This window comes from Phoca vitulina, unplaced genomic scaffold, assembly GCF_004348235.1.
Source record: "Phoca vitulina isolate PV1807 unplaced genomic scaffold, GSC_HSeal_1.0 scaffold21, whole genome shotgun sequence".
NCBI classification, from domain to species: domain Eukaryota; kingdom Metazoa; phylum Chordata; class Mammalia; order Carnivora; family Phocidae; genus Phoca; species Phoca vitulina.
This window is the reverse complement of record NW_022589724.1, coordinates 10,622,663-10,649,190: the sequence shown is the minus strand read 5'-3', so window position 1 is coordinate 10,649,190 and position 26,528 is coordinate 10,622,663. Positions and strand designations below refer to the sequence as shown.

The 26,528-nt window shown below is 49.4% G+C and overlaps 1 protein-coding gene across 2 annotated transcripts in view; it reads left to right on the top strand.

Moving 5' to 3' along the window:
- Nucleotides 1-3,488: 3,488 nt before the first annotated feature.
- Nucleotides 3,489-26,528, top strand: part of PTPN3 (protein tyrosine phosphatase non-receptor type 3) — a 106,456-nt gene continuing 83,416 nt past the window's right edge. Inside the window, exon 1 of one of the 2 annotated variants that reach the window (XM_032418494.1) lies at nt 3,489-3,554. The gene's annotated coding sequence lies outside the window, so the exon portion shown is untranslated. The remainder of the gene's footprint in view (nt 3,555-26,528) is intronic. The other variant, XM_032418495.1, reaches the window with a different exon arrangement.

The window sequence follows — 26,528 nt, the reverse complement described above, 5'->3', positions numbered from 1 at the left end:
TAGAAGAGAGAGCTGGGTTTTTTGGGGTTTTTGTTTGTTTGTTTCTGGTTTTGCTTATCAACAGTAGGAGGGCTGCTATTAGGGCCCTGGCTTTCTCTTGGCAAACATCATCAGGACAATTGGCCCTGTATCTTTTCATCACAGCAAAATTCTGAGGAGTCCATGGACCAGGTGGTTCCATTATGTTGTGATTCTGACTCCAAAATGATTATCCAGGGAGAATCATCTGTCTGGACTGGCCTCATCATCTGAGACTTGGGATAGCCTTACCCCGATGAGGCCTCTACTTGCTCTCGATTTGGCTGGGTTCAACCACACAGACTAAGAAGACTATGTGTCCATCCAAAAGCTTCATTTCCATAAAGTTTGGGAGCTTATGATATAAGATCAACTGTCATTGCTGATAATAACATCATGTCACTCCAGGTGCAACAGCTGAAAAGGATGGACTTCAACATTTTGGCTCCAACAATAAAATAGTAACAGGAGACCAGAACATTTAAAGGCAATCTGCAGCCTACAAACACATCAAAGGGTAGAGAAAATAAGGCAAAAAAAGACACAAAATGAAATGATATGTGGTTTCTCTTCTGATCAATACATGGCAAGCTACTACACAGAGAGGCAGTATTATAAAACCTAATGCCCTGGCTTTGAGGTCAGACCAACTGTGTTCAGTCCTGACCCTATCTCTTACTAGCTGTGAACGGCTCCTAGATTGTTTCTTATGTAAAACTTGAGCTAGAAACACCCAGTCACTGTCCAGATTAAAGACACAATGTGTAAAATTCAAGCATACTTGAGCTTGATAATAGTAATTATTGTTATTATTATGATGAGACTTTCACAAAACTTCACAAATTTTTAATTTGGTCTTTCAATGTTTATTATTGCAAACACAACAGTGTGACAGTAATAGATAAACTTTGCTTTGGTTTGTTTTTTTTTTTTTTAGTAATAAACTTAAAAAGAGAAACCAACCACACTACCCCCCCAAATTAAACTATTTACATGTTCCCATATTTCCTTCTAGTCTGGGTGAATGTGTAGACTTAATCTTTATGCAGTCTTTTTGTGTTTCCGGCTCCCCTCCCCCTTAACATTGTATTGTTAGTTTCCCCCTGTTGCAGTATGGTCTAGCTTAGTATAAACTAGTTATTATTCAACAAACATACCATAACCTAACTAATCATACCACTATTTGTGGACGTTCATTTGTTTCCAGTTTGGGGAATATTCTTTCCTTTTGTTCCTGCTTCTGTTATGGTGATCGAATTGCACGATTTTAAAAAGATTTAGGTCTTTTTCCCTTAGGTGTACAGATATTTTTGAGGTCGAATTTAAGAACACTGTTTAAGCTCATGACTGTTGCATGTGGAGAAAGAAAAGATAGTTTCAGCCTAGTTTGTGGTAGAAGGCAAATTAAGACAACTCCAAGAATTCACATGTCCATTAACTTAGGTTTCCTCATATTAGCACTTGGCAAACTGGTTTGCAGATGACAGATAACTGAGGCAGGCACTCACGAAATGGGTCTTTAAAGTGGATTAAACATGTTCACGTTTTTTATTTCATTCAGTCCCCACGTTCTGCCCAGAGCCAAGTGATGGGTATTCGTATTATCGAAAACACAGTGAGAGTAAGGTGCTTGGCGCAGATCACACAACAGAGAGGGCAGAGAACGCCCTTCACGGACTCTGGATCCCCAGCTTTCTTACTAAGCTTTGGAAAAAAAAAAAAAGCCCCCCAGACCCTCCAGGAGGCGTCGGGAACAAAGCGGGGGCTGAGCGTCCCGCGGGTCTCTGCGGGGGCATCGCCGGCCCCACCAGGCGACTCCTCTTCCAGGGCACTCGGGCTCCGCCCGGCTCCGAGCATGCCCAGTGAACTACCCGTCCGTCTCAGTGGGGCTGGACCGGCGCCGCGGCGCCAGGTTTTGCGAGCGACCAAAGGGCGGGGCAGGGCTCGGGGCGGGTCCTGTTCCTGGGACTCCTTGACTCCGTCGGAATTCCCCCCGACGCGACGCGCAGGCGGCGCCCGCTGCAGTGGCGCTACCCGGGGACGTGCAACTCGGGGACAAGGACCCAAGTGAAGTACCAGGTGCTGCCGGCGGCCACCGAATGGCCCTGGGCAGGCCAGCCCCCCGGACCTCGGGCATCGTAGTCCAGACCGGACGGTTCCAAACATAAGTCCATCCCTCCATTCACATATTCAACAAACAGTATTTGAGCACTTACTGTGTGGCACGTGCTGCCATACAGGAGCTGGGACACTGCAGTGAAGACAGGCAGGGCTATACAGCTCCAGCAATTCCCTAGGGGAATACACAAGAAGCAAATGAGAGGAAAAGTCACTTGCCGACCTCATCTCCCACTACGCTGTCCTTGCCAAACCCTAACGAGTGTTGCACCTTCGTGTCTTTGCACAAGCTGTTCCCTCTGCGGGGCTGAGTCGCCACCTTCTCAATGTCACTCTCACAGGCTGATCAGCCCACCTCATTGAAAACTCTACTCCCTAGACCGTCGTCTCCTTACCCTGTCCTTTTTTGCTTTTATGACTTATAACCTTTTATTATACTATATAGCTTGCTTATTTACATGTTTATTGTCTGTTGCCTGCCTCTCTTTCCCCAAACTCCACCAGGGGACAGGATTTTTGCCTATTTGTTCACCACGCCTGAAGAACCAAAGTAGATGATCAATAATTACTTGTTGAATGAATTAATGGATAGTGATACACGTGAAGGAAATAAAATGAGGACATGGAGAACGTCCAGGAACAGGGTGTTAATGTAGTAAGGTGCTGAGGCAAGTCCTCTCAGATGAGGACATAGGTACAACGAGAATGAGAAGGTGCCAGCCACGTGAAAAACTGGGCAAAGAAGTCCCACAGAGTAGGAAGGGGGAAAGGCATGTGCAAATGTCCTGAGGCTGGCCAAGTTCAGAGTTTGGTGGACAGAAAGGTGCTCATGGAGCTGCAGGAAGGCCTATGTCAGTTGAGATGGAAGAGGACAGCAAGAGCACAGATGGGAGGAGGGGGGTAATGGCGGGTAAGAAATTTGGGGAAGAAGGTTTAAGCCGGTAAGCTTACTAGTGGAACGGGATGAGCACTGGACTGAAAGTCGGCAGGACCCCAGCTAGGCAAGACTCATCCTCATTTCAAAGATTTGTTGAACGCGGTCTGCTGGACATTCCTAAGCATAAAATCACTGAGGGCTCGGCACACAGTAGGTACCCAAAAATGGCATGGAACGAAAGCCTGCGTGCCCGCGCGAGGAGACTGGGGGCTGCCAGGAGCTCGGCAGCAGAGCCCCGGTGGCCCTGGGCGGCGCGTCCGAGCGCGCCAGACCGGGGCGGAGCAGGGGCGCCCCGCAGGGCGGCCCGGGCGCCCGCCCCCCGCCCGGCGCGCGGGCCCGTCGCGGCCAGCCCGGCCGGCGGGAGCCGCCCGCGGGCGGCACTGGGCATGCTCAGACGGCGGCCAGGTCGCGCCGCGAGCGAGCTTCCGCGCCGCCCGCTCGCGCGACCTACCTGGGCGCCCCGCGGCCCCGGATGCTGCAGGTACGGTCGGGCGCGACCCCAGCGGGCCGAGGCAGGGCGCGGGGCTACCGGGGACCGGGGGCGCGCTCGGCGACGCCCCGCCCCCACCGGTCCCCGAGCGCGCGGCGAGCGCGCGGGCGGGCTGGTGGACGCCGCGGCCGCGGGGTCCCGACGCCACGTCGGGGCGGGGAGGGGGCGCCCGGGCCGCGCTCACCTGGCGGGGCCGCGGCGGGAGGGAGCAAGCGGGGCGGGGTGGGGCTCAGCCTCGGGCGGGCGGCCGGGACGCGGTTGCGGCGGCGGGGCGTGGGCGTGGGCGTGCGCTCCGACCCGGGCAAGGGTGGACTTGGCCGGCGACCCCGGAGGGCCCAGCGCCGCGGCGACCCCAGCCCGGGGCGCCGAGGGGCGTACAGCCCGCGGGGGAGCCAACCAAGCGCGGCGGCCAGACCTTCTCGGCTCTCAGGGCGAATCCGCCTCTCGGCTTTCAAAGATGGCATTTCCTGGGCCTGGCACGAACTCCAGCGCCAATAAATCCTCCCCGTTCCGCGGGCGATATGGAATGATTTATCAGGTACCTGCGGTGAGACAGCTGCAGTGGAGGGGAGTGTATGTGAGAACGCCCAGCCCCCCGGAAATTCCCATTTTCAGCAACCTAAACTTATTGAGAAGTTGCCGTTGCCTTAAAAATTCATGGGAAGTTGAGACAACTTGACACCTGGGTTTTCCGAGCTGGTGGAGAGAGCTTGTGACTTGGAAACTGGAGACTCGGTTCAAGTTGGGCTCCCCCTGGCCAGCTGGTGACCTTGGGCGAGTTGTTTAACCTCTCTGATCTTCAGTTTCCTCCCCTGCAAACAGCCGGTAATAATGCCCACCTCACTCGGTGGTTGGGTGGATTAAGTGGGATAAATTATGTGGAGGTGTTTGGCTCCGTGCCCGGCACTAAGCAAGGGAGCAGTTGACGTGATGTGAATTTAATTCGTTTAGAGACCCTCGTGGCTCCCATTTGACCAGGAAATTAGAATTACGAAAGCATCTTTAGGGCCTAGTGGCAGAGTGACAGACCCTGTCTTTGTGCCCTGGAGAACTGCAGAAGTCAAGGGCTTTGGAAAAACAATTTAGCCGAATTGTAATCGGAGAGCATCTTAGTTAAAAGCAGTTTTATACATTCAGAAACTCCAGAAGTTGGCAGTTCAGCTTTACTTACAAAAGAGCTGGTTTGCAAGATGATCCATTTTGCAAATGTTTAAAGAGATGATGGAAGTACAGCCTGGTTAGAAGGATTTCTGTTGGAAAAAGCTCCCCTACCCAACTTTCCTGATTGTTTAGATCAGGGTTTCTTAACCTCAGCACTGTTAACATTTGGGGTTGGATCATTTTTTGTTGAGGGGCCTGTTCAAAACATTGCAACATATTTAGCAGCATCCCTGGTCTTACCCAGTAGATTCGAGTAGTAATCCTTCTTCCTCAGTTGTGCCAACCAAAAATGCCCTCCCCGCCACCCTGACCAAGTGTCCCTTGGGGGGCAAAATATCTCTTCTTCCCCTTTAGAACCACCCTGCTTTCTGTCATTAGCCTACCTGAGTTGTTCAAGAATTTCATCTTATGTTTAACCTTCGTATAGCCTTATAGAACTGTGCAGAGTGCATCCACATGTATCAACTCAATTTTTACAACTCTCCCGTGAGGCCAGTGTTATTCCCATTTTACAGATGAGAAAATTGAGGTCTTGAACAGCTGATCATACTGTATTGACCTAGGTGGGATAGAACTCAGGTCTTCTTCCTTGGGCAGGTCTTTTTCTTCTTCATCAAGCTGCCCTTTATTGTATGGAGACTTTGAAATAGATGACTTTCCTGGCGATTAAATTAACATGTAAAGGAGACTGGAAGCTGGAAACCTTTCTGAGATTGACTAGTTGAAAATTAACAATGGTAAGCTATTATCTGACAGAGAGTAAGTCGTTCTAGTTAAATATTCTAGTTTATAGTGAGCGCCCATAAATCCCACATACACTTAATGGAATACCAATTTGCAGAGAATCAGAGTAGAATAAAACATGCCTAATACTCTGTATTGATCCTGAGTTGTCTCTGGTGACTGGCCATCTCCTAAAACTGGACTCTTATATGCAAATCAGGCATTAGCTGAGGAATGTAAAAGGTCAAGTTACTGAAGGCATTTTCCAAGTGGCTTTCTGTTCAGCAAGCATTTATTGAGCTGCTTCTGTATATCAGATGCAGTGCTGGGTGAGGATGCTGAGTAGACCAGTGGGTCCCAGCAAACCCAGGGTGCCTGGGGGAACATCCCTGCCAGGAGGGGGAGGTCCTCAGGGACAGCTGGGAGCAGGAGAAAGAATCTAAGTTAACACAGAATCAAATTCAGAATACCTCACTGCTTCACCACTCCTGTTTTGGACCTCTTCTTGCACATTTTTTCATAGAGAAGAATCCTGGCAGCTTTTATCCTCAGGCAAGTGGCAGGAACCTGGTCAGAGACAAATCTTACCCCTGAAAGAATTTGGTGTTCCCAGCTGGTAACTGACCTTAGGGGATTGGGACCAACTCCTTGATTGTTGACTGTGAACTGGGAGGGTTCGCATACATTGTTTAATTTCAGTGCTGTTCTTTCTCACTCTTGCAGAAATTGAGCTAGCAAAGGTAGTCTGGGGCCAGCAGCAGGAGGGATGAACTGTGACCTTCTGAACCTTTGGTCCAGGCACAGGAGGAATTCTGTTTTCCAGGATGCACATAACCCATCCACAGGGCTCAGCTTTGGGGATTGGAGGGAGCAAGAAGGCCTGGCCCCCTACCTCCCCGCTGAACCCTGAGGATTTGTGGTAGGGGACCTGCGACTTTGACTGTAATCCCGGTACTCAGCTTTCTTCCACCAGACAGCAGTGGTTCCTGGAAAGCAGGGCCAATCCCTCTTCATCTGTTCCCAGGTCTGTTGCAGGGGCTGGAATGCCTAAGGTACTCTGCACTTACCTTGGCCTTGACCTGCTGGTGGAGGCAGGGCAGCCTGCTGGTGTTGCTTCCCAAGCTTGGGCTCTTCTTACCAACTCTATTAGAGATGGGCCAGGATCTGGTCAGCGTCCACGCTGCTCGGGTCTCACAGGTGTCTCCTTTCATCCACCTGAAGGGGGATGAAAGGGAATGCTTTGGTAGGCCCCTGGCTAAAATCTGATCTAGTCATGGGTTCCCAGACCTGGAGATCTTGCAGCTACGTAGCTTCTGGTTATGTGTGCCCCTGAAGCTACTTTTGGCCTCCAGGTGAAGACCAGCTGAGAGCACAGATTTCACAGCAAATTCAGACACTTATTGAGCTGTGTGTCAGGTCCTAGGGTTACAGAGGTGAAAGACCCTTATCTTGGAAGGATGCATGGTGGAATTGGGAAGACAATGACGTGTGTGTGTGTGCGCGCGCGCACGTTTGTGCGCACACACACACATGCTCTGTATCTACTTATTTGTCTCACAGTTACTTTAAAAGACGCTAAAGCCAGATGCAAGAGAGACCAGTGGAGGCAGCCATTCATTCTGATGGAGATCAAGGAACGCCATAAGGAATAGTCGGCATTTGAATTGAGCCTTAAAGGGAGAAAAAAATGGTATTTGGGGGGCAGACAGAACAGCAGGTGCTAAGGCCCAGAGACCATGTGTATATCAGGAGTGGTGACTCTTCCCCAGGTCTGGCCTCCTGTAGTCAGGGTACTCCCTCATGTCTGTAAGGGGCCCCAGCCTCACTCAAGCCAGGGGTAAGTGCCCATTCTCCTTGTTCTCCCCAGCTAGAAGTGATGCCTGTGGGTTCTCTTCGAGGCGTGAGCCCCTTCTGCCAGGGATGCCTTTGGCTGTCATTATAAAACACTGTTACGGCACTTACTGGCTGCCAGGCACTGTTCTGAGTCCTTTCTAAATATTAACTCATTCACCTAAACCTTGGAGCAACCCTCTGGCCGTGCTTTCTACCTGGGTACCAGCAGCTTGCTGGGTAGGTGGGGGCAGAGCTCATCTAACCAGTCTGTGTCCCTCTGTGGGTGATGCTGTGATCATGGGACGGCTTCTCCTGGCTGTGGTTTATACCAGTGTGCCAGGAAACAGCTGAGTTGGAGTTGGGATGGAGTACCGGCTGCCATGACCCTCTTTCCATCAGGGGGCCAGCAAGGTTCCGGTGGCTACATTTTCTGAACCAAAGACTGGGATCTGTTGTCGGAGAAAGAATGTTTGTGCTGCTGCTTCATGTAAGAGGAGGGCCTGGGAGGTGTTGTTTGGATACTGAGAGAGTGGAATTTTTGAGACAGTTTGATGCTTTATGTGGAAAGTTAGGACAGAGGATTTGAAATGGGGATAGTCCTGGAAAATTCAGGTCCCATGATTTACCGTCAGGATACACAAGGTTTTAGTAAATATTTAAAGTGATGTGTAGTTTGGAGTGGATTTTCAGTACTGAGCCCCTTGGTGTCTCAAAAGGGTATAAATAGTACTGTCTAGTCCCAGAATCTTGTAAATTCCTACCAGCCCCACATTACTGATAGGGTGAAAAAAACTGAGGCTCAGAGGTGGAGTGACCACCCGAAAGGCACGTTGCTCATAAGCAGATGTGAGAGCCAAGATGCGAACCCAAGTCTTTTTCCTGGACAAGTCATTTAAGTGTAAAATGAGGATAGTAATGGAACCTGTTTCCTCTAAATGGACTATTTTAAAGGAGCTAATGAATGAAAACCCACTAGGACAGAACTTGGCACAGCAAAGGGTCCCCTCCCTTTGTGGTCAGGCCCCTGACCCTCCAGACAAATGTTTTTTTTAGTGTTCAATGGCAAGAGTCACTGTGGGTGAGTAATGGCCCACTCCGAGGCCCACTATGGGGCCTAGCTCTCAGAGCTAAAGGGACATTCCAAGGGGCAGGATCCAGGACCAGAAAAGGGCCATGGCCAGCTGGATGCTGTGGGATGGAAGGCACTGGGCTGACTTTGGGAGTGGAGTGTGAAGACCTGACCCCCAGCACCTTGCTTCCCTAAGGTGGAGTCAGCCTCAGTCTAGACCTGGGGTGCTTGTGAGCGAAGCAGCGACCAGCTCCATCAGCCATCCCTTGACCCTAACGACTAGCGGGCCTGGAGAGAGGATGTGACAGTCGGAGCCCGCTTTGCTCCCGCCAGCCCCCTCCCCCAGTCTGGTTATCAAAATCATACGTGGCTGCTGTAGAAAATTACAGTGTCAGGGAACAGAAGAATCCTCAGTGATGCTCCTCTGGGAGGCCACAGTCACCAACACTGCTGCAGTGGACCCCACACGCCTTCTCACCTGCCTGTTCTATGCACTCGGGGTTTTTCAGAAACACCTCCTGTTGTTTGGAGAATAAAGGACGAGACTGATTTTGGCGTCTCCCTGGACCCCCGGTGTGCATGCTTTGGTCCCTGCTCGCCTCACCTGCCACAGGGGCCGTGAGAGCCTGGAGCCTTGCCCCCCCCCCACCCCCCGCCAGTTAATTCCTGCTTTGGGTGTTAGCCCATGATTGCACATGATTTAGGTAAAACTGCCAGTTGTAAACGCTCATGCTTCCGGATTTCTCTCCTTTGACAGCGCTTTCACGGTTGCAATTTTGCAGTTAATTAGTGTAATTATTTGTATTAGTACCTGTCTTCCCAGCGACACGGGGAGCTCTCTGAAGTCAGGGTCGATCTGGCTTTCTTTTCAAAAAAAAAAAGAGGAAAAAAAACCCAAAAACCTTTCTCTGAGACTTATATTTTTCCTTTAATTTTTTATTTTGACCTGATTCAGACTTATAGCAAGGTTCTCAGAATAGAACAAAGAACTCTCATATACCCTTCACCCAGATTCCGCAAATGTTACCATTTTATCACATTTATTTTATTCTGCTCTTTATGTATATATATTTTCTCTTGAGTCATTTGAGGGTTATTTATAGATTCTTCCTTTCCCTCAAAATACTTCAGTGTATTTCCTAAAGGCAATGACATTCTTCTCTATGACTACAGCACAATTTTTAGAATCAAGAAATCATTACTGAAACAATACTATAATCTATAGATCTTACTCAGGTTTTTGCCAGTTGTCTCGATTGTGTCCTTTTGTAGCAAAGAAACCCCCAGATCGTGCATTTCATAAGGTCATCCTTTCTCTTTAATCTCCCTTAGACTGGAACGGTTACTCAGCCTTTCTTTGCCCTTTATAACCTTGACATTTTTGTAAAGCACAGGCCCATTATTGTATAGAAATTTCCTTCCATTTGAGTCTGTTTTAACTCACCATTGTGTCTCCAGTTCCACTGGAACATCAAATGCACTCAGTAAATATTTATTGAATGGAGAGACTGTAAGATGGAAGGAGGTGGAAGGGAAAAGCAGGTTTTCTGGTTTCCCCCACAGCCACTCCTTTCCTTGCTGGGGGATCTTGTTAGTTGCAGTCATACTGTCTATAGGTTTGAATCCTGTATTTTTATAACAGAGCTTTTCCCAGAAAAGAGAGGCTTCATCAGGGGCTAGCGAGCCTGCTGTCCCTGAAGGTATACAAGCAGACGCCAGGTGATGGCTTGGCAGGGGTGCTGGAGAGGAGAATGGAGCATTTGAGGAGGGGCGGGACTCAGCCTGGAGGTCCCTCCTAGTGCTCTTTCTCTATCTGCAACTCCTACTTTGCAGGCTTAGGGACCCAAGAATAAAGCGATGAGAATTCATCACCTAAACCAGAACATTTTGAGATAAAAGTGAGGCTATTAATAATTGCATCTCATGAACTAGCCTCAACTGGGACTGCCGTAGGCAAATCAGGAGGTATGGTCACCCTACCCAAATGTGACTTTGAGTTGGAGATCAGCCTGGAAAACCCTCTAGCACTAGGAATCCTCTGCCTGGATATAGACAGAACTAACCTTGGCACTGCCTGTCCAGCCCCTGTTCATGGCTCTAGTACCTGCGATGGGTCACACCTCCCTTGCCCGTGCCCAGTCTGCTCCTGCTATACCAGCCTTGTTTTGGCCCTCCCCTCCCCTCACCTGTACCTTCCTGCCAGACGGACTACTATGAGAGCCTGGAAGGTCATTTACATACCCTGGCTGGATGGAGGAGGAAGGACTGGGTCTATGATAGATGCACAAGGGGGACCAACAAGCCAGCTGTGTTTCCCACTGATAAATTCTAATGGAATTTAAGAGCCAGGGTGTGTAAGTGAGGTGGGACAGGAGACCAGAAGCTCCCTAGACCTTATCTTTTTTCCCCTGGTGCTCACACTTCCACTGTCCTTCCTGCACAAACACCCACATCCCTCTCCCAGCCCTAGTTCTGAGATCAGAACCAAGTGACTGGCCTTTGGCAGAGGCATGGAAGCAGGTGGCATTGGGGACCCAGGCACAAGAGGATGAGCATTGGATGACCAGGAGGTGTAGACAGGGAGTTGGATGCAGAGAAACCAGGCAGGAAACCAGCATCTAGGGGTTCCAGTAACAAGGTCAATACAAGGCCATTTATCAGGAAGCCTAGACTTGCCGTGCCGTGTCCCCAGATACTTGGATCAGAGGGGGCAGGCACGGGGGTCTGTATGGTACAGTTCTTTTAACTCATTTTCTGCCTGGCAAAAAATAACAAGCCCCTCCTTCCTGGATTAAAAAGTATCATAGGATAAAAATGTGAAGGTTTGGCGATATTTTCTGGGTCATCCCAGTCACGTGGACTTCATGAACACAGGTCAGTGCACTATAGTATTTTTATAACTCTAGGCATTGGTCGCTTTCATGGCAAAGCCAGTTAGTGAGGGAGTGTTCTCATTCTTCGAATGCAAGATACTAGCACTTACTGAACTTTGGAAAGGTTTCTAGTGAACTGTGATAGGATGTCTTACCAGTTAAAGATATTCTTTCTCCCCTGCCAAGTCACAGCTATGTAAAAGCACTTAGTCTGAGATCACGATTTTTATAGGACAGAAGGAGTCACACGGTGTCAGAACTGGAAGAGACCTCAGAAGAAATGTTTCCAGCTCCCTGGTTTTATAGATGGGTAAACTGAGGCCCTGAAAGGTCTGTGGCGGGCTCCGTGGCACACGTAAGCAGTTGCAGAGCAAGGACTAGTACCCGCAGTTTCCACCCCCAGATCGTAGGTGTGTCTTCTAGATCTCATCTAAGGAAGTTGATCCCATGGACTGCATCTCTCTCTTGTTAACAGAAAGTTTGTTCACTACAGAAATACGTTGTATTGGCTTTGAAGCCGGTTATGCATTTCTGGCGCTTTTATGTGGAAGTTGCTAGGCTGACTTTCTTCTTCTGTTTTCATATGGAAAATGATATGTATCTTCCACTGAATTTCTGTGGTATATACTAGTGTTCCTCAGATTTTATCACATCAGAATCACCTGTTCAAACATGGGCTGCTGGGCCCCACCCCCAGAGTTTCTGATTCAGTGGGTCTGAATCAGACTCAGGTGAGGCCTGCAAACTTGCATTTCTAACAAGGCCCCAGGTGCTGCCGCTGCCCCCCGAGACCTGGGACCTTCCTTCGAGGACCGCTGCCTCAGGCTGCACGGTAGTTTCAGACAAGTGCTCTGCACTTTGCAGCCCTCATACAGTATCTGTCATTTTGCGACCGGTTTATTTCGCTTGGCATAATGTCCCCAAGGTTCAGCCATGTTGGAGCAGTGTCAGAATTTCTTTCCTTTTCAGGGAGGAGTAATGTTCCGTTGAACGCGTGTGCACCACACTTTGTTTATTGGGCATCTGTCAGTGGACACTTAAATTGCTTCCACCTTTTGACACTTGCAGGTAATGCTGCTGTGAACATGGGTGTACAGAAAGACATCACTTTGACTGATTGGGACTTGCAACCACAGGCAGGGTGTTTAAGTATTTGTAGAGCAGTCCTGACTTTATCTACCCCAGCATCGCCCACCAACACTGACCCCTTGACCAACACTGCCCTCGCCATGTTGGTCAGAGACTGAACGCTCGTCAAGACCACGTGGCCGGTTCTCATGTCTCAGCCCACTGGGTCTGGATTGCCCCTTCCTCATATCAGGGCTTCTATGATGTGGCTCCACAACCCCCCCTCCCCCCATGGCTCATCCTTTTTCCTTTATCCTTTTTCCTTTATCCTCTGTTCTTATCATTCTGCAGGCTTTCCTGGGTAGACTCACCTGATGCCATGGTCAGGGGCTTCACAGGGCCTGATCATCTCTGGGCAGTTTGGGTCATATGGTTATCACATCTGAACATCTCCTCCGTGAATGTCCCCGGGTCCCTCCTCTGCACCTTCTTCCTTAAAAACGCAGTCTCAGTAAAGTGACAAGTCTTCCAGCTTAGAAACCCAGGGTCACCCTTCACTCACCTGCACACCTGCACTGGACAGATCCTGCCCCGTCATACCTCCTCCAGCCTGCTCTTCCTTTCCGCCCCTCCCCCCACCAATCCCACCCCTGCTAAAACTGGGTTCGTCTCTGTGCTTCTCCCATTTGCCTCTACTTTTGCTTCCTACCCCCCCACCGGCCCCTCACACCTATACCTCCTTCATACTGCTGCCAAAAAAATGTTCCCTACAAAAGCACCTAAGATCACCCTGTTCTCCATGGATTCCATCTGGCCTTGCTTCCCCCGTCTCTAACCCCAACCCCATAAGCCATATGCTCTAAGCCAGGGCTTCTCAAGCTTTAGTGTTAAGTTGCAGATTCTGCTTCTAGGGTGTCTGGGGTGGGCCCACAGTATGCATTTGTTACAAGCTCCCGGGTGGTGTTGAGACTGATCCACAGACCAGACGTTGAGAAGCCAGACTCTAGAATAGATCTGTGTGTCACAAATAAAAGTTCTACCAACATATTTTCAATCTATAAATAATGCAAGAAATTTTTAATGTAGTGGGATAGTTTTAATGTTTTCTTTTTTTATACAGTTAATCTTAACTTTTTTCAATCATAAAGGCTGACTCACGGTTGCAGTGATGACTTGCCACTTAAAGACATTTTAGAAGACTAAGAAAGGCTTCTGTTTTTAAGAATCACCAAACAGGTCAAGGTGTGTGAATGTACAGGGGTCACGAAAATGTTTTCCTCTTAAAGAGGCACATACTCAGGATCAGGGCTCCCTCTTAGGAGCTTCTGCAGGGCAGAGACTGTCTCTTAATCAGCTCCATCCCCAGGGCCCGGCCCGGCTCCCCTTAGGATGTTGGCTGAAGGGGAGGAGGAGTCTGGGTCTTCCTCTAAGAGGAGCTCATGGTGGAAACTGATGGTTGGACGCACCACGCCTGGGTTGGAAGGGGGACCCTGTGCCTCCAGCCCTCCTGGGGAAGGCACTGTCCATCATAGAGGGAGGGAAGGGATTCCTGGCAGCTGGCCCTTGTTGAGGGGCATGTTCGCCCATTTTGGGACTCTTAATAAGGCTTTGCAGAGCCGGGAGGGGAGCCGGCTGGGAGAAACGTGCTGGTGGAGGTTTCCCAGGAGCTGGGCTTCAGCCTGGGAGGGGAGGGAGGAGGTCATGGAGGGCTGACGTCTGAGGGCAAGCAGGCAGGAAGATGCAACCAGAGTAGCTGGGAGAGTCTGACTCTGTTTGCCACACCAGGAGGGTCAGGGAAGCAAGTACCACAAGGCAAAGAATCAGGTTCATGGGTGGGGAGGGGGGGGAGTAGTGGGAAGGATGTAGCCATTTTTGAGCAGCCTGCTCCAAAATTTTGTTATCCTGTCACCCAGGAAGTCCAAGCTCTGTAGTCTGTCGACGAAGGGTTTCGTGACCTGACCTCCGCCTGCCTCTCCCACTTTTCTCCTACTTTCCCTCCTTTCTAGGTCCTGGCGCAGTGCAGATGGGCCGCCTCAGCTCTAAGCCCCCTTCCAGAGTTTTCTCTGCAAGGCTGTGGGGCTCCTTGTTATTTCTTGGTGCAGGTTGTAAGCTTGGGGTCCTCTCTGCACCCCACCGCCACTAACTCTGACTTTCGTTGAGCTCCTGATGTCTCGATTTCGTCATCTCCACACTGGGAATGACAAGTACCTCCAGCTCACAAGGTCCGGGGAAGTGCTTCTCCCGGAGGCACGTGATGGTTACTTAGGAGCTAGCTGCAGGTTTGCTGTCTTGCTCAGTAAGCTTGACCAAGGGACCACAGGGACATTCATCCCCAAGTGGGGCCAGAGGTCTCAGCTGGGGAGCGCTGTGCTGTGTGGGCCCACCTGGGTAGGGTGGGGCTGAGGCGGTGCCGCTGTGGGGGTGGATGTGAAGGTCCCTGCCGCTGAGGAGCCAGACGCTGCGGAGGTCAGAGGTCGGGTATTCGCTCCTTTCATGGATCTTAAAAGATAGCAACTGGCCACAGTGAAAAGGTGGAAGCCAAAGACCTGGGGGAAGTGGGATTGGGGTGGAAAGCAGGGTCCCTCAGACTTTAACGTGCATACGAGAAGATTTGGGTCCTGTAGGTCTGGGGCAGGGCCTGGGAGTCTGCATTTCTAACAAGCACTCAGGTGATGCTGATGCCAGGCGTCTGGAAACCGCACTTCGAGTGGCATTGGCCTGGCACTGTGACCACGGTAGGGAGGAGGCTCGTGGAGAAGAGCACATAGAAAAAGCAAAATGAGCACAGCTGCACCCCTTTCAGTTCAGCTCCGTGGAGATACGTTGGAGTGGCAGGTGCACTCAGGTGTCTGCAGACCGGCAGCTAGATTGGAATCGGGTTGTGGGTGATGGTGGAGGAGGGGGAGCCTGAGAGCTATGAGGTAAGTATTGAGTGATTTGATTGTGTTGTTTGATAGTTCATCTTCAAGGTCTAGCTTTGCCGTAAGAATCCCCTTGGAGGCTGTTTTTGTCCCAGGCTGAGCTCTGGTCACAGCGTGGACAAGGCCCCAGCAGCCAGGGCCACACAGCTGTTTTCAGAGCACTAACCACACCAAAAGGTGATTATTTGATTATTCATGCGTTTTGCTCTCTGAGCAGCCTATGAGTTCCAGAGAGCAGGGAGAGCTGAGACAGCCTCTTACTCACCTGAACCCTAGCACCTGCCCTGGAGTGTGGCTGCAGGTGGGGGCTCATTAAATGCCTCAGGGATTAGAGAGGGATGAATGCAGAACAGGATGAAGGAAGAATGTGTAAACCCCTGTGACTGAAAGAGCAGGAGAAGCAAGCCCTGAGCTGAGACCATGGGAGAATGTGGGTGTGGATGAGGGAAGATGATTTAAGGAGTCCCCAGGACCTTAAGTAAAATGCCGGTAATGTCTTCTGAAGATAGAGTGGGGCCTCACGAGGGGCAGCTGCTGGGGATTTGGGCATCAGCTCTGAGAGTTGGACTGTGTGGGAGCCGAGGCTTCAGCGGGGCGGCGGCGGGGGAATAGGAATCTCAGCCAAGCCACCATTGTATTGATTTGGGATCCAAGAGCAAACCTGCTTTCCTTCTCCTTTCAGGAGAGGACAGGTGCCCGGACTTAGGCAGATAGAGGACAAAGAACTTCAGCTTCATGAACCTGGGTAGAAGCAGCAGACTGAGACTCAACACATGGCAGGGCCAGAACACACTCACAGCGCGCTGGCCCTCCCTACTGGAGGGCCCTTCGAGGTGGGGGTCCATTAGCTCCCTGGACCTCAGGTGCCCTTTGAGGTGGGGGTCCGTTAGCTCCCTGGACCTCAGGTGCCCTTCGAGGTGGGGGGTCCGTTAGCTCCCTGGACCTCAGGTGCCCTTTGAGGTGGGGGTCCGTTAGCTCCCTGGACCTCAGGTGCCCTTCGAGGTGGGGGTCCGGTCCGTTAGCTCCCTGGACTTTCAGAGGCTCCCATGAGTTGGGGTCAGCCTCATTTTTCTGAATTGGAAATGGTGTCTCAGAGAGGTTCAGTGACTAGCTCAAAGCCCCAGAGCTGGGAAGTAGAAGAGCAAGCCTGGGGTCTGTGAGCCAGGAGACTGTTGGGTGGGGCAGCCCAGCCTTGGAGCAGGATTTCTGGGGGAGGAGTGGTTGCAGGTGTGGCTGACAAGGTCCAAGCACTGGCTGGCTGGCTGGCGGGGGGTTGGGAGGGCAGTTGGGGGCAGGCCAGAGGAAGAGGAAGAAGCAGGGTGGGGTGAATGCAGAAAGGAGAGAGGAGGAGATGGCCAGATGGAGGTTTAAGTAACACCCTGGGGGCCAATAAAATATCAGGTGACAGCTTTTTTTTTTTTAAGTTCTATCAGTTTGATTTTCTTCAAACTCAGTATTGCTCGTTATAATTTAGGAAATACAGAAAGGTCGAAAGGATAGGAAAAACTAGCAATTATATTTATGGTCTTGAGATCCTTTATAATTATCTTAAATGTGTTCACTGTAGATACAATTTTATAACCAGCCTTTTTTTACTTAATATTGTAACATTTCCCATTATGTCACTATGTCATTATGAAATGGGCATCCTGGGGCTATCTTGTGATTTACTTAACTAGCCCTCTGCAGTTGGAAATCAGCGTTTTTGGTTTGTCATTTTCAGCGCGAAGTGTTGTTGGGAGGAAAATCTCTGCAGATGACTTTGTTTCATGTCTGGATGTATCCTGGCAGTGGGTTCCTAGAAATGGAGTTGGTCAGACCACCTCCCGGCATTGGCATTGTTGGGATGATCTTTTCTTATCACTGACACAAGCCTCCTGAAAGTGTGGGCGTGAGCCCTGTGTGCATTAGTTTGTTCGTTCATTCCTGTGTGCATTTCACAAGCATTTATTAGGCGCCCGTGGGGAAAGACTCCACTTTCTGTGGCCAGGTCAGTGGAAAAACAGCTGCCAGCATCTCGGGCTTGACGGAGATGTGTGGGAATGTTTGATCACCCGCCCCGTCCCAGCCCTGCCTGCCCCGGGAGGCAGGGACAGCCCGTGGGTCCGGAAGGAGACTTGCAGGCCTCCGTGGCTGCAGGGTCCGGTCAGTGCCAACCATGAGTGTGGAGCTGCCTGCCTCCCCTTCTGTGATGCTTAGCAGTGTGGTGAATACCAAGTAGGGTGCCCCCCATTTTACCTTCTATTCATGCATTCCACAGACACCTCTTGAGTACCTCATGTGTGGCCAGGCACTATTCCAGGGGTGAGAGATAACCGTTAACTAACAAAGTCCCTGACTTTTAAGAACTACCATTCTCATTATGCAGCCATCAAAAGGAATGAGATCTTGCCATTTGCAATGACGTGGATGGAACTGGAGGGTATTATGCTGAGCGAAATAAGTCAAACAGAGAAAGACATGTATCATATGACCTCACTGATATGAGGAATTCTTAATCTCCGGAAACAAACTGAGGGTTGCTGGAGTGGGGGCTGGGGTGGGAGGGATGGGGTCACTGGGTGTTGGACCCTGGGGAGGGTATGTGTTCTGGTAAGCGCTGTGAATTGTGCAAGACTGTTGAATCTCAGATCTGTACCTCTGAAACAAATAATGCAATATATGTTAAGAAAGAAAAAAAGAAGAAGAAGAATGTAGCAGGAGGGGAAGAATGAAGGGGGGAAATCGGAGGGGGAGAAGAACCATGAGAGACGATGGACTCAGAAAAACAAACTGAGGGTTCTAGAGGGGAGGGGGTTGGGAGGATGGGTTAGCCTGGTGATGGGTACTGAGGAGGGCACGTTCTGCATGGAGCACTGGGTGTTATGCACAAACAATGAATCATGGAACACTATATCTAAAACTAATGATGTAATGTATGGGGATTAACATAACAATAAAAAAAAAGAAAAGAACTACCATTCTCGTAGGAGGTGGGGATGTGGGAGTTGGGAGGACACAATAAATACTTAAGTCCAGGGGTGATAAATGGTAAGGAGAAATATAGAGTGAGGGAAGACCTTACTGATAGGTAAAATTTGAGCAGACGCATGGAGAGAGTGCAGGTGGGGGATGTCCGGGGGAAGCAAGTTTCCGGCAGTGGGAATGAGCTTGGCATAACCAGGGACTGGGCCGGGGGGGGGGGGGTTGCGGAGTGAGAGCAGTGAGGTGCTGCACCAGGAGGGCAGGAGATGGGCTTGTGGCATAATGAGATCTAGGACTCTGGGTTCATTTTTTTTCACTAGGAGGCTTGGGAGCCAGACAGCCATTCCTGCCACTAGAAGCAATTCAGTCTAACCTCATACCTTTTTGTTGCTTATCTACAGTGGGTGATCGCTAAGGCCTGTGTTTGGTGGGGGAAAGCCCTGGGAGTTGAAACCGAGACTTTGGGAAGTCACAGCTTTCGTTGGCCCTGGGGTCTCCTCTTCTGAGCAATGAGGGACTTGAGCTAGGAGATTAGTAAGGAAATGAGGAGTTTTCCAGGGCTAGGACTCAATTAAGTGCCATTAGTTAAGTGCACTAATTAAATCTTGGTCATTTTAAGTTAACTGATTGGAGTGTGTAAATGAGATTGTTGATACATCTTTCTAAGATTTATTTTTTTTAAGATTTGTGTTTTTTAGAGAGCACACAAGTGTGTAAGCATGAGCAGGGGGAGGGGCAAAGGGAGAGAATCTTGAAGCCGACTCCTCACTGAGCATGGAGCCCAACACATGGCTTGATCCCACAACCCATGAGATCATGACCTGAGCCGAAACCAAGAATTGGACACTCAACCAACTAAGTCACCCAGGCACCCCAGTAGATACTTAGTTCTTAATAAGTGTAGCCTGTCAGATTTACAAACAAGAGTTGCTCAGCCAGCTGTGGGTGCTTGCAGTAGTGGTAGGCAGGTGGGGGTGGAGGAACATACCCCCCAATAACTTTATCCATTCATTCATTCATCCATCCAACTGGCAGTTATCGAGCACCTAATGAGTACCAGGCACTGGGCTGCCTACATCCCAGTGGTGATTTTTAAGAGACCCAGGTTCTGCCTTCATGAAGTTCACGCAATGCTAGTCCTGCCAGTAGATCATGGTGGGGAAACCCCTACCTCACACCATATACAAAAATTAACTCAAAATGGATCAGTGACCTAATACATGAGCCAAAGTCATAAAACCTGTAGAGATTTTTTTAAAAAAGGAGTAAATCTTCATGACCTTGAGGTTAGCAATGGGTTCTTAGATATGATAAAAAAGCATGAGCAAAATTGTACTTCATCACAATTAAAAACTTCTGTGCATCAAAGGACATCAAGAAAGAAAAGACAACCTACAGATTAGGAGAAAATACTTGCAAATCCTATATCTGGTAAAGGTTTATTCAGGGTATATAAAGAACTTCTATAATTCAACCTAAATTAAGATAACCCAATTAAAAATATGGACAGAGGACTTTGAATAGACCTGTCTCTGAAGATCTACACATGGCCAATAAGCTCATGAAAAGATGGTCGACATTAGTCATCAGGGAAATGTGAATCAGAGCCACCGTGAGATACCACTTCACACCTACTGGGATGGCATAGGAAAGGATGTAGATGTAGAGAAACTGGAACCCTCTTCCATTGCTGATGAGGGTGTGAAATGGGGCAGTCTCCATAGAAAAGTCTGGTGTCCTCAGGAAGCTAAACATAGAATTACTATGTCCCAGCAATTCCACTCCTAGGCATATACTCAAAGTAATTGAAAGCAGGCTCAAATAAATGCTTGTACAGAGATGTTAATTGCAACACTGTTCATAACAGCCACATGGGAAACCAAGTGTCCTGCAGACAAATAGATGAATAAGATGTGGTATCTCTGTATGATGGTGTATATTATTATCCAGCCTTAAAAAGGAAGGGCATTTTGACACATGTTCCAACATGGATGAACTTCGAAAATATTATGCTGAGTGAAATAAGCCAGACACAAAAAGACAAACGTCTCATTCCACATATATGAAATATCCAGAAGAGGTAAATTCATAGAGACAAAGTTGAGGTTGCCAAAGGTTGGGGGAGGAAAGGAATGACGAGTTATTGCTTAATGGGTACAGAGTTTCTGTTTGGAGTGACAAAAAAGTTTTGGAAATAGTGGTTGGTTGCACAACATTGTGAATGTAATTAATGCCCCTGAATTGTATGCTTTAAAATGGTTAAAACGGCAAATTTTGTGTTCTGTTTGTTTTCCCGCAAGAAAGATGGAGAGAAGCAGTGTGAGGTTTGGGAGCATGACTGCCAGGAGCTGCTCTGTTTGATTTCCCTCCAATTTCCCTCCGCACTGGGCCCCCATTTGCTCAGTCCTGGCCGCCTTCAGCCTGGTTCTCTTTTGATGTGGGAAGTCAAACGAGGTGACAGGTGTGGAGTGTGGGTCGTGGGAGACGCCTTCCCGTCCCCTTTAATTCTGTCCTTCCCAAGTGTAAAAAGATTGTTCTGTCTGGTGGAAAAGACAGAAAACAGTAAACCTGGTGGTTTTGTCCAAATCCTCATCAATTACCTGCTCATCTGTTTTTTGCCATTTTCCTCCTGGGCGGGGGGTGGGGAGTTGTCTCACCCCTTCCTGTCACCTTGCTGCCACACATCTTTGGTGCTTTTGCCCTAAAGCAGGGCTCCACTGGGCCCCACCTCCCTGACTTTTGTGGCAGCCCTTGGTCACCTGCTCCTTCTTCCCTTTCCACGTTTACTAGGAGTTCTTTCGGAAGTTGGAGCCCTGCAAAGTAGAGGTCACTCGGACCCTGGTTATGATTTCACCAAGTGGAATATTGTAAACTCTAACAAAAAAATGCCATGCCAGGGAAGTGTTTGAAATACCTGGACAGGGCGCCTGGGTGGCTCAGATGGTTAAGCGTCTGCCTTCGGCTCAGGTCATGATCTCAGGGTCCTGGGATCGAGTCCCGCATCGGGCTCCCTGCTCCTTGGGAACCTGCTTCTCCCTCTGCTTCTCTCTCTCTGTCTCTAATGAATAAATAAATAAAATCTTTAAAAAGAAAAAAAAAAAAATACCTGGACAAATGTTTGACAGTGGAATAATGGGAACAAGGACAACTTAAAAAAAAAATACCCCCAGTTAGGACAGCACTGTCAGCTGGCTTGTTTTCTCTGATGTGCGTGGATCAGAGCACACCCTGCATGGCAGCTCGTCTGCATGACTGCCCCCTCCTTCCCCTCCAGGGTTAGCTACCTTCGGGTGACGGCAGCGAGCTTGTCCTTCACAGCCGTGGAGCTAGATTGAGCACAGCCTGCGTACCTCCCACAGCTCGCCGAAAGAACAGCAAGGCTTAGATGCTGTGTGGGGCTGCCTGGGATCCTCCTGGAGATCCAGGCCCCTGGCACCCCTCAGATCCCCCACCCCATGGCTGTCCTCATGAGATCCTAGGCTTAGAGCCCCCCTGTGCAGCTGAAGGGGAAAGGGTCTAAGCTGAGCTCAAGTTGACTAAGAAGCCCTGCCTTTCAAGGACTGCAGTGAACCTGGGCTTTCAGCAGCAGTCCTCTGAGTTCTAGGATCCGTGGAGGCAGGTGCGGTGGAAGGGAGGAGAGGCAGGGACACTGGCTGGGTCTGGGACTGGCCTGTCACTCCCAGGAGCTCCCTGGAAGGAGAGCTGTTGGTTACAGTTCGGAGAGGCCCCAGGCCACACTGAGGGCCTGGCCTCAAGAAATGAGGTGACCTACTCCTGTTCTCCCACTGCTAATAATTAACCCGGGGTGGCTGCCTGTGAGCTGGAAGGACCTGTAGATGTCATGCGCACGCCCTCCAGCCCACACCTTTTGCAAAAATGAGAGGAAGTCCTTTACTACAGCTTCCTCAGCCCTGAGAGACGTGTGCCACATTTTAACTCCTCTCTCATCAGCATGCCCTTGGCAGTCTGAGGGTACTTTGTACTTTTTCTTTCATTTTTTTTGGAAACACCTGTTAAATCAATTGTGTCATCTTGGAATAGGGTAATAAATACCCAAGTCATTACTCAGGTTTCTGATGTTGCAGAATTGGGGGGCAGGGGAAGGTCTTCTGGACCATTTTCTCCTTAAGAGGATATCTACGAACATGTGAGCTATGGGGAGTGTTTACCAAGCTTATCTCAAAAGGTAAGAACATACCTTTAGCCAGTAAATTACAGAGACCGCAGTGCTTAAATGGGGCCTTCCTCTCTTCCCCGCCACAGTGAATCACCTGTAATTCATCTTCCTTCCCCGTCCTGTGGGCCAGTGGACTCAGTGGGCAGGTGTGTGATACCCTGCCCTGAGCATGGGATCATCACCCCATTTGGAGGCTGACTGTGACTGGGGCATGGCTCTTGGAGTCGAATCTACCAGGAGTACTACCCGCTAGACCCCGTCAGAGTGAATGGAGTTGGGAGGAATGGGGGCAAAAGTATTTAGAAAACTCTGAAGCCCTGTGGGACCCTTGGCTATTCCTCAAGACGAGAAGCCTGGGGATGGCAACAGCCGGGAGGCTAGGAGTGAGGTGCTTGAACGGGTGGGCGCATCAGTGCTCCTAGCAGCCGCTGGTGTCTGCTGTGGGCCAGCAGGACAGCATCGCTCCTCAGAATTATTTACATACGAGGAAACAGACTTAGGTGCTTCTGACCAAGGTCCTGTCCTCTTAGGAGTGGCCGCGCAGAGGCGAGCTCACTCAGGTCTGGCTTACTCCTTCCGGCCTCCAATGGGCCCTGGCCACCAGGAGCCCTGAGGCAGTGGTGTTACTCTTCTGCTACCCCTAGGCTGTCCTTGACATCAAAGAATGGACTGCATTTCTGTCTTCCCAGCTCCCAGCACGTGGAAGCCCTGGTACGAATAAATGTAACGATGGCAGCAACAAGACACAGTATTTGCATTCAAATATTCCTAAGCCCTGTTACTCTGATCAGCATTTTGGCATGCCTTTATAAATCTTTTTTAGAGGCTATGCAGTTTCCTTTCATTAATCTTCCGACTCCATCTCACCAAGTCCTAAAGCCCTGACTGACTAGGCTGCATAAAAATACATTTTATCTTGGTGTCTAGAGACGCCGGGTTGCTGTGCCTAATATAACCCGAGATGGCCCCTCGGCTTAAAAACTTACAGGCAGGCGGTTTAAAGCTGGAAGAAAACCAGTGAAAACCGAAGAAAAACGGAGTAGCAGCTTCCCAGATCACTTGGCTGATTTAGTGACAAATGGGATGATGCTTTGGTGGGGGGAGGGCGGGCGGCTGGAGGGTATTTTTCTGTGTTTCCTTGAGATGGTATTATGGCGAGGGCTGCTGGTGGTGAGGATTGGGTTTCTCTGCCGAGCCTGCCACTGTCTTCAGACTCCTTGGCAGGAACGAAGCTGGCGGGATGGTCCTGTTGTGAGAGTCCAGCCTCTTGGCTGGGATGAGTTGCGATTAGCACATCTCAAACCTTTCAAAGTGACTTTAGCTGTTTTCTTTTCCGAAGGCTTCTGCTACTTTTGGCTGTAAAGGGGTGGGGGCAGGAGCCCAGGATAGAAATGTCAGTCCCTGATATTTCCCAGACACCCCCAAATGGGCGTGTCTGTGCCCCGAGGGCAAATATTAGCACGGTATTTTTGTAAAGTTTATGCAACTTGATTCATGTCCCTGTAGAGTAAATTTATTCCATCCTGTTTTCCAGTCCGTTTGGGGCCTCGTGGAACTATCCAGAGGGAGAATGGGAAGAGATTGGTAGCTTGATTTTAGGGGGGAAGAGCTCAGTATAAAACATTCTATCGCCTATGTTTTGGGCTTTATATATTGCTTTTTGTCCACTCATATTCTTTTATCCCCTGTTTCAGTGATGGTCCATTTTAGTTTTTTCAAGAATGAGGTAGCCGTTTAGAATTCTTTCCCATGAGAAGTCTGTGTAAGGAAGCCAGTTTTAACGGTGCTGCTTTGAGTGGGCTTACATGCACAGAAACTTAACCTTGGCATTGTTGAAACGGAAGTCATAATAGAACCTTGGTCTGGGAAGCTCAGAGTGCACCCCCCCCCCCACCTCCTTCAATGCCATCCTGCCCTGTGGAACCTTCTCTCCAGAGGTCTTATCCAGCTTCTCTGCTTGATCACCTCTATTGACGGGGATCACCCTCTCTCCTGACACAGTCCCTTCCAAATTTGTGCAGCCTTGACTGTTCAAAAGCTCTTCCTTCTATTGAAGGGAAATCTGTTTCTTTCATCTTCCACCCATGGAACCCTTGGGGTTTAAATAAACCAGTCTAGGGACGCCTGGGTGGCTCAATCGGTTAAGTGTCTGCCTTCAGCTCAGGTCATGATCCCAGGGTCCTGGGATCGAGTCCCGCATCGGGCTCCCTGCTCTGCGGGGAGCCTGCTTCTCCCTCTGCCTCTGCCCCTCTCTCTCTCTGTCTCTCATGAATAAATAAATAAAATCTTTAAAAATAAATAAATAAATAAATAACCAGTCTAATGGTAGTAGTAATAAGTACCATTGATTGGACACAGCTAGGTGCCAGTTAATTTGCATATATATATTCAGTGCTTAAAACCTTGGAAAGCAAAGAAAATTCCCCCCCTTTTATAGGTAAGGAAATGGGTGAGTGATTTCTAAGTTCACGCAGCTACTGAGTGGTTGAGCTGGGGTTCCAGCCCACATCTGATTCCATTGTTGCTGACCTTCCCACAGCCTCATACCATATCCTATGTGACGGCCACTTGGATTTTTGAAGCACCTCATCTCCTCCTCCTGGAGATTTCTCTAGGATACCACTTATTCCTTAGACACTGCTGCTAAATCTCTTTCTTTGGAGTTCTTAAAATGTGTTTCCCCTCCGGGCTTTTGCAGATGCACTGTGGCATTAGAACCCGTTCTACCTAGTAGACTATCTTAGCCTGCAGGATTCCCCATGAGACCTTGGTGAACTGGTCCCACTGCCCACCACAGTCAGGTTGGGAGCCCTCCTCCTGTTCCTCTGAATGAGTCCTGGGTATTCATCTGCCTTAGAAGCTGAAACTCCTGGCACCTCTATCTCCGCCCCCCCCCCCCCCCCCCCCCGCCCCTCCAACCCGGCCTGACACAGAGCAGGTGCCCAATAAATGAATATTGAGAAATGGTCCAGAACTCCTTGGCCAAAGGCTGAAAGTAATTATAAACAAGATTAAGGGTCTGTGAAATTGTAGTCCTAGTCCAATGTGGGACTTTGGCCAGTTGTTGGGAGGATGTAAGGACAGCTTGTCTGGTGGGGAGTCCTGGAAGTCCTTTTCCCCAGGATGGTTTGGGTCAGTCCCTCTAAGGGCTGATGTGTGTCTCCCTCTTTGTTTCAGGAGGCAGGCTTGCTGGCCTCTGAAGTTTCTGGGTTCACCAAGGTGGCATCTTCACAAGAGAAGTTCACCAGACACTGTTCAGAGCCTTACTTAGGGGGAGACCACATGCCAGCCTTCTCATTTCTCGGGAGCCCACACTGCACAGGTGCCAGACACATCCACACGCATGCTGAAAACAGCCCTGGGAGGGCTGAGTCCTGGGAAATTGCAGTTTAACATTGCACCATGATAACCTTTCCTAAACATTAAAAAAAAAAAAAAAAAACTTACAAAAATCTCACTTAAAAAAAATCTCATGAAGGGGCACGTGCCTGGCTTGGTCAGTAGAACATGCTACTCTTGATCTCGGGGTCGTGAATTCGAGCCTTGTGTTGGGAGTAGAGTGTACTTCTAAAAAATCTCATGAAGGTGGTGTTAAAAGTCAGAAGAGTAGTCACCTCTGGGGGAGGTCATGTTTGGAAGAGGGCATGGGCGGGGTGCGGCTCATGCCAGGCTTCTTGAGAGCTGTGTACTTAGGATTTGTGCTTTTTTTTTTCCCCTCTTGTGATCCTTCAAAAAGAGGAGGGGAGCGGTAATGACTTCATTTAACAGAATCACACGTTTAACAAAGAGTTTTCTCATCGCTTGGGGGCAGACTTTGTGTTGAGTTCCTTAGCATCTCAGCGCCACCCTGAAAACTTCGCCTCGTGGAACAGAAGAGGTTGGCTTCATCACCTCTCTCCCGAAGCAGCCTGCAGCTCCCACCAAACTTTTTATCTTGCCCTTCAGGGAGCTTGAAACGACTCCCTTGTTATCCTCCCCGTATCAAGTATAACTCCTATTTTGTTAGTTTTGCCAGTGTCATGGTGTTGAACCTATAAATAAACCCCGGCTCCATAATAAGAAAACTATTTGGCATTTTGAAGTTGTAGGAGAAGGAGGATGCTAATTACCAGTCTCTGTTTGAATACAACTAATCCTACAAATTACTCCTTCCCCGGGGGGGGGGGGGGGGGGGGG